Source organism: Oryctolagus cuniculus, chromosome 19 (assembly GCF_051225735.1).
Source record: "Oryctolagus cuniculus isolate XC-2025 breed Fujian yellow rabbit chromosome 19, ASM5122573v1, whole genome shotgun sequence".
Taxonomy (NCBI): Eukaryota; Metazoa; Chordata; class Mammalia; order Lagomorpha; family Leporidae; genus Oryctolagus; species Oryctolagus cuniculus.
Window position 1 is genome coordinate 436978 of NC_142885.1, and position 7813 is coordinate 444790.

Consider the following 7813-nt stretch of genomic DNA (forward strand, 5'->3'; position numbering starts at 1 on the left):
CACCCACATGGGAGACCAGGAGGAAGCATCTGGCTCCTGACTTAGGATTGGCACAGTGCACTGGCCACCAAGTGCTAGCTGGAGCGGCCACTTGGAGGGTGAACCAATGGAAAAGGGAAGACTTTTCCCTCAGTCTCTCTCTCTCACTAACTCTGCCTGTCCAAAAAAAAAAAAAAAAAAAAAAAAGAAAAGAAAGAAAGAAATCCTATTGTTAACTTTTGCTCCTCACAATCAACTTCATAGGGGCATCTGTGGAAATTTACAGTAGGTTTTTAAGAGAGCAGGGAAGCCCCAGGTCTCTGTTCTACCATTAGGCTGAGGCAGAGCTGAAGGACTCAGGTGCTGACCACCAGGAGGAATCAGAGAACTTAAGCCTTGTCATTGATCTAGCAATAAGCCATGACATCTGAAACCAGAGACTGTCAACTCTTCCATGACTTCACCACACCAAAGTAATGGGGGAAAATGGTGATGAAGGAAGGTGCCTGTGGTGCGTGTCTCACAAGGAATTTCCCTGTGGACACGCAGTGAGCAAAGCAAGATTTATTTACACGAGAAACCTCTTGCCACAGCAGCCATTAGGGGGTCTCCAAGAGAGGGAGACCTGAAAAATGGAGTGGAGTTTTTTAACCGCAATTTGGATGAGCAGAATAATAACAGCTAACAATTAGTCAGAGGCTGGGGACAAAACCCATCAACAATCCTGTCTAGCTTGTTCTTGATAAAACAAAAATCCAGCTGAATAGTAGGATAGGCAAATTCTTTGTATTTTCCTGATAAAACTAGATGCTCAGAAGGGCGGAGCATTGCTTCCTTGCTATTCTCATGATAAAATTAGAAACTGGGGGAGTGGGATCACCACTTCTGTCTTGCTAATAGACAGGTTCTGGGGAGAAGCAGCATCTTGTCCACTCTTACAAGGACTCCCCATTAGGCCATTTAGTCCTTACACCAGCACCCCCTGCATTACAACCTCTTTATAAACCCTGATCACCCTCCTCCAACAGCATGGTAGTCCTAATGAAGGCATCCTACCTTCCCCTAATCTTGTGAGTAATATTTGCAGAAGAGTTTCGGAAGCCTACTGAAAAAAAGCAGGTGATTTGGAAGGGCAGGCTTTTGACCCAGCTGACAGAGAACCCTCCCCCAACTGAGGTAGAAAGCACCTCCCTCCTGACACCCTGGACTCCCCTGACTGTCTGGTGGGACCTTCCTCAGAACAAAGCCTGAAAATCTGCATAATTGTCAATTGAATAGACTCATTGTTTTATTTCAAGCCTGGTGCTCCAATTACTGCTGTCCCTTTAAACATCCTCTGGGCTGCGCGGTTGGGTAGAAAAAGGCTTCTTTGGATTGGGAGGACTTTCTTTCCCAAGACTGCAGCTGCCTTCTGGAAATACACCCTTTCCTCTGGCCAGCACTCAGCTATGGCGAATTGAAGCGGTGAGCATCCAGAGCCGGATTATGTGTCTGGAAACAACACTGGTGAGCTAGCCCAGAAGTCCGCGATGTATTTTTGTTGTTGTTGTTGTTGTTATTTAAAGATTTTATTTATTTATTGGAAAGTCAGAGTTACACAGAGAGGAGAGGCAGAGAGAGAGAGGGAGAGGCCTTCCATCCGATGATTCACTCCTCAATTGGCCATAATAGCTGGAGCTGCACCGATCTGAAGCCAGGAGCCAGGAGCTTCTTCCGGGTCTCCCACACAGGTTAGGGGCCCAAGGCCTTGGGCCATCTTCTACTGCTTTCCCAGGCCATAGCACAGAGCTGGATGGGAAGAGGAGCAGCCGGGATGAGAACTGGTGGCCATATGGGATGCTGGCACTTCAGGCCAGGGCATTAACCCACTGAGCCACAGCGCTGGCCCCTGGAATGTATTTTTCAAGTGGCTTAAACCTTCACATTAGTAAGGAGGGCAATGGTCACTTGTACCTCCACCCCAGAGCCACTTTTGAGCTAACATTTTGGCTGGGACTCTGGGGACATCCCCGCAGCTTCTGAGAGCACTTTCTCTCCGGGACTTTCCTTTCTGTTCCCGCTGTGGCATTAGCTACCTTGCGGGGAGTCAATGGCTCCCCTTTGTGTCCAGAGTCAACAGCTCTGAGACTGGGTAAGTTGAACCAGGGGCATACCTGCAATTTCTGTCTCTGCTCTTTGGGCTCATGGCATTTGGACCTGGTTTAGGTCATTTTTTGTGGTACTGGTGTGTAGGAGATGGATTCTAAGATTTTTACTTCAGCCTCCCTGTGAGGAAATTTGGATATTTTTTGGAAGAGTACTCATTTGGTTGTTTGTATGAGGATTTCTTCCTCTTGGGTGAAATATGAGTGGTTCAATTTAATTTTCATCCAAAATCACCTTGAGTTGCATCGTGGCTGATTGGGCAGGATATAGTTACGATCTTATGACTAAGAAAAACATGGTGTTCTATTGTAATATTGCATGGCCTGCATATGTGTTAAATTTAAGAGAAGGTGGTTGTTAAGTGGGATTTTTTTTTAAAGATTTATTTTATTTATTTGACAGAGTTACAGAGAGAGGTAGAGGCAGAGAGAGAGGTCTTCCATCCGCTCGTTCACTCCTCAGATGGCCGCAACAGCCGGAGCTGAGCAGATCCGAAGCTAGGAGCCAGGAGCTTCTTCTGGGTCTCCCACATGGGTGCAGGGGCCCAAGGACTTGGGTCATCTTCCACTGCTATCCCAAGCCCTAGCAGAGAGCTAGACTGGAAGTGGAGCTGCCAGGACTAGAACCGGCGCCCATATGGGATGCCGGCACCTCAGGCCAGGGCGTTAACCCACTGTGCCACAGTGCTGGCCTCATTAAGTGGGATTTTTAAATGTTTATTTTATTTGAAAAGCAGAGTTAGAGAGGCAGAGGCGGGGGGGTGTCCTGTTAGGAAAAGAGGCACAGAATAGAGAGGAAGTAGTGTATGAATTTATAGCCGGACCAAATTTATTCAGGGAAAATAAATCCGTACAGATGGTAACCAACTGCAACTGCCCACGTACCCATGATGGAACACCTGACAGAAGGCCCTGACCCCCAGGGAAGGCTGGGGATGGGGGCGAGGTAGGGGGCAGCAGGCAGAGGGGAATTCCTGGAACTGGTCTTTCAGGTGGCTGTAAGGGGTGGAGTATGAAGACAGCAGAGTGTGAGACCCAATTGAGGTGTTTTGTTTTTTTTTTTAAAGATTTATTTATTTACTTGAAAGTCAGAGTTAAGCAGAGAGAGAAGGAGAGGGAGAGAGAAGGCTTCCACCCTCTGGTTCACTCCCCAGATGGCCACAATGGCCAGAGAGAGGTACATCGATCTGAAGCCAGGAGCCAGGAGCTTCTTCTGGGTCTCTCCCATGGGTGCAGGGCCCCAAGGACTTGGGCTGTCTTCCACTGCTTTCCCAGGCATAGCAGAGAGCTGGATTAGAAATGGAGCAGCCAGGACTCAAACCGGCACCCCTAAAAGATTCCTGCACTACAGACAGCGGCTTTACCCGCTATGCCACAGCACAGGCCCTCCAATTGTGTTTCTAGGTCAAAGAGTACATTCCAATGTTTACCTCTTTCCTTCAATGCAGGAGAATGGCTGAGGCTTATGTCCTTCTTCCTTGTTCCATCAGGTCCTTCATCTACTGGTTTACTTCTCAGATGGCTGCAATGGCCAGAGCTGGGCTGATTTGAATCCAGGAGCCAGGAGCTTTCTCTGGGTTCCCCCCCAACACACACCCAATGCAAGGGCCCAAGGGCCTGAGCCATCCTCCACTGCTCCCCCAGGGCCACATCAGAGACCTGGATCACAATTGGAGCACCCAGGACCAGCCCCAATGGGCACCCACATGGGATGCTGGCACTCACTGCAGGTGGCTGCATTACCCAATATGCCACAGCGTCAGTGGGTTTCTAACAGTAGAAGTTTTGTGAGAGTTCTGGTAAATGGGACGGAGTAAGCATTTAAATCCTTTAAACCTTCCAGCAACTGTGTCTGTGGCTGTTGATGCCCAAGGAGACAGGTTAGGAGTCCTTGTCAATTTAGAAAAAGCAGAAGCTTCAGCTCTGCCTCAGCCCAGTGGTAGAGCAGAGACCCTGGGGCTCCCTGGTCTCTTAAAAAATCTATCATAGGGGCCAGCACCATGGCTCCCTTGGTTAATCCTCCACCTGCAGCACTGGCATCCCATATGGGTGCGAGTTCTAGTCCCAGTTGCTCCTCTTCCAGTCCAACTTTGCTGTGGACCAGGAAGGCAGTGGAGGATGTCCCAAGTGCTTGGGCCCTGCACCCACATGGGAAACAAGAAGCACCTGGCTCCTGGCTTCATTCAGATTGGCACAGTGCCCGCTGTAGTGGCCATTTGGGGGGTGAACCAATGGAAGGAAGACCTTTCTGTCTCTCTCACCGACTATCTGTCAAATAAATTTAAAAAAATTTTTTTTAAAAATCTATTGTAAATTTCCACAAAGGCCTCTGATAAAATTGACTGTGAGGAACAAGAGTTAATAAAGCAATAAAACATGTTTTTCCAACAGAGTGCTTACTGAATCTGAAATGAGGATATAATTATCTTTATGTATGTTAGTGTCCAGTACCATCACTGGGACTGAAGTTGCTTTCTGAGTTAAATGCTCAAGTAAATTTTTCAGGAACAATAAGGTTAATTGAGGTTACTAACAGCAGGAAGTAATTATATTCAGTTGATTGGAGCTTTTAAAAAGGAATTTTAACCATACTAAAGCCATCCTCCTTCTCTTTTCCTTTTCACATTTTATATAGCAAAAACCAATTACTGATATTGTATATTGCCTGAATTACTCTGGTGAATAGTAGCATTTGTATAATGGTGGACTTTTGCCCCAGCTGACAAAGAAGCCTTCACCCAACTGATGCTGAGCCCCCTGGTTAAGAGGCCTCATCAGAAAAAAGCTTGGGCATTTACATATTGTCAATTAAGTGACTCATTGTTTTATTTACCTCCCCCTGAAGCTACCCTTGTCCTTTAAGAAACCCTTAAGCAGTTATGGTCTGGGACAGCAGTAGAAGATGGCCCAAGTCCTTGGGCTCCTGCACCCAAGTGGGAGACCCAGAATGATCTCAGGCTCCTGGCCTCGGATTGACACAGCTCTGGCCATCACAGCCAATTGGGGAGTGAACCTTTGGATGGAAGACCTCTCTCTCTCTCTATCTCTACCTCTTCTTCTAACTCTGACTTTCAAATAAATAAATAAATCTTAAAAAATTAACCCTTTAACAGAGATAGAACATTTTATATCAAGAGCTCTCTCATGGCTGTGCTGTGGCATATAGAGCTGGACCTCCACCTGTAGTGCTGACATCCCATGTGGTCACTGTTTCATGTCCCTGTTGGTCCTCTTCTGATCTGGCTCTCTGCTTTGTGGCCTGGGAATGTGGTGGGAGATGCCCAGGGGGGCTTGGGACCCAGTACCCATGTGGGAGATATGGGAAAGGCCCTGGCTCCTGGCTTTGGATTAGCCCAGCCTCAGCCATTGTGGCCATTTTGGGGGTGGTTCAGCTGGTGGAGGACCTTTCTCTCTGGCTCTCCCAAGATGCCAGCTTCTAGAAATAAGCTCTTCTTACCAACATTCATCCCTGTGCAATTGGCTACCCACATGGTGAGCCATAGGGCCTGATTAAAAGATTTAAAAAGAGTTGCAGAGATTTCTATATTTTTCTGTGTCATAATGTATGCTATGCATTATGTGTGTGTACTGCTGTATGTGTAAAAGTTGGTTGTGCTTATTTGTGTTATTTAAAATCACAACGTAATTTTCAGCTAAGCACAAACAATAGATGAAAAGATGATGCAGTGTTCATTGCTTCCTATGAAGTCCAAATTAAAGTTGTTCTGTGGCAAGATCATGACTTAAGAGAATAACCATACTTATCTAATATGTTAGTTTCTCAGGCAATGTAAGTATAATGGCTGAAAAATGAATTGGTGGTCTTTTCTGTGGCACCTTGTGCATCATCAGGTCCCTGCAACCTAAGGGATGTCTCCCTCTCCTCACCTTCCTGAGAAATAGACTCAAGTGTACACTGACTGGAGAGGGGGTAGAGAAGATAATGTAGCAGTGCTGGGTCAGAATCCACAGCAAGGTTCAAGCTGATGCTGCAAGTCTTGCTGGATTCATGGATATGTGTGAGATGGAGCAAACATCAGCATCAAGCCAACAGGTGAGCATTTCTGCCTGATCTTTGACACCACAGGGCCATCTTGCTGTTCACTACATCACAGCAGAAGCCACGTGGTGGCAGACATGAGCTGGAGGTGGTATACAAACTGAACACACACTGAAGAGAATGCCCAGTACGAGCTGTGCAAGGTGAGGAGGATGACTGGGTACAAAGGGAATCCCACCCCGATGGCTCATGATGCTTGTGCCATGCACAACCCAGATCCTCTCCTCAAGGTAATCACAGGATGGATTACAGATTTGGGGACCCTATGCAATTAGACCTCAGGTTTTCCTGCCCAGGGATAAGAGCATCTCTGACTTAGAGTGGCTGAAGAGAGATAAAGCAGTGTAACAGCTAGAGAGACCAAGGGCTACTCTGCAGTAGGATGACTTTTTTTGAATTGCTAAATGTAAAAGATTTTTCTAAATACATGTACTCTTGGCTTAAAATATATACAAGCCATTGGGCCTTTTGGTAAATTTTTTTTTTTTTTGACAGGCAGAGTGGACAGTGAGAGAGAGAGAGAGAAAGGTCTTCCTTTTGCCATTGGTTCACCCTCCAATGGCCGCTGTGGCTGGTGCACTGCAGCCGGTGCACCACGCTGATCTGACGGCAGGAGCCAGGTGCTGTTCCTGGTCTCCCATGGGGTGCATGGCCCAAGCACTTGGGCCATCCTCCACTGCACTCCCTGGCCACAGCAGAGAGCTGGCCTGGAAGAGGGGCAACCGGGACAGAATCCGGTGCCCCGACTGGGACTAGAACCTGGTGTGCTGGAACTGCACGGTGGAGGATTAGCCTAGTGATCTGTGGCACCAGCCTGGTAAATGTTTTCATAAGTTGTTAACATATAGCTGTTCAAAATTACTTGCTAAGTTTTCACTAAACAGTAAGTTACCAAGGACAAGAAATAATTTTTTCAGATTTATTTATTTAAATATTTGCAAAGCAGAATAACAGAGATGTTGCTCCCTGTCTTTGTGGAGGAACGACACCAAACCCTGCCTAGGCTTCATATCCGAGTCACTGCACCATTATGTCACTCCCCCTCTTTGTGGAGGAACAACACAGGACCCTGCGCTGTTCTTTTGTCTGCTCGGCCCTCCCCGGGTTTGCTGCTGGTTCTTCCCGGGTTGGCTACCGTCCCTCCACCTCTGTGGAGGGGCGGGCCCCCTGCCACTTTCCCCACTTCCGCAGGGGAGCGGCACACCGCCGGCCGGCTCTCTTGGGGGCTGCACAGGTGTTCCTTCAGATAGATGTTCCTGGTGCATGTTGTCTCTCTCCTCCTTTATAGTCCTCTTCCACCAATCCCAGCTCTGCTACCCACACGCCGAGTACGCTGCTCTCCTCCAATCAGGAGCAGGTCCTACAGTTTATTGGTTGAACTGGAGGCAGCTGTGTAGAAGCTGTTTCCTCCTCTCCCAGCGCCATATTGTGGGAGAGCAGATGCATAGAATAAGTCTTAATTCCAGTAACTTAGTCTAGTCCGAGTTGCTCCCAGTTGCTCCCCACAGATCCCCCTTTCTTTTTATTTTTGGCGTTGATACATGCCTGTCTTTGGTGCCCCGCGGCACACTCTGCTCTGCTTGCTAGAGTTGCCCACAGGTGCTTTGAAAGCCCTACCAGTCAGGCAAAC

The 7813-nt window shown here is 47.6% G+C and overlaps 1 protein-coding gene and 1 pseudogene across 2 annotated transcripts in view; both read left to right on the forward strand.

The window, feature by feature from the left end:
* The first annotated feature begins 1350 nt into the window (after nucleotides 1-1350).
* Nucleotides 1351-7813, forward strand: part of LOC138848411 (palmitoyltransferase ZDHHC5 pseudogene) — a 33205-nt pseudogene continuing 26742 nt past the window's right edge. Inside the window, exons 1-2 of the transcript XR_011386160.2 lie at nucleotides 1351-1485; nucleotides 5976-6177. The product of XR_011386160.2 is annotated as a palmitoyltransferase ZDHHC5 pseudogene (transcript). The remainder of the gene's footprint in view (nucleotides 1486-5975; nucleotides 6178-7813) is intronic.
* LOC103345782 (uncharacterized) overlaps nucleotides 1371-7813 on the forward strand; it is a 145186-nt gene continuing 138743 nt past the window's right edge. Inside the window, exon 1 of the mRNA XM_070067887.2 lies at nucleotides 1371-1485. The gene's annotated coding sequence lies outside the window, so the exon portion shown is untranslated. The remainder of the gene's footprint in view (nucleotides 1486-7813) is intronic.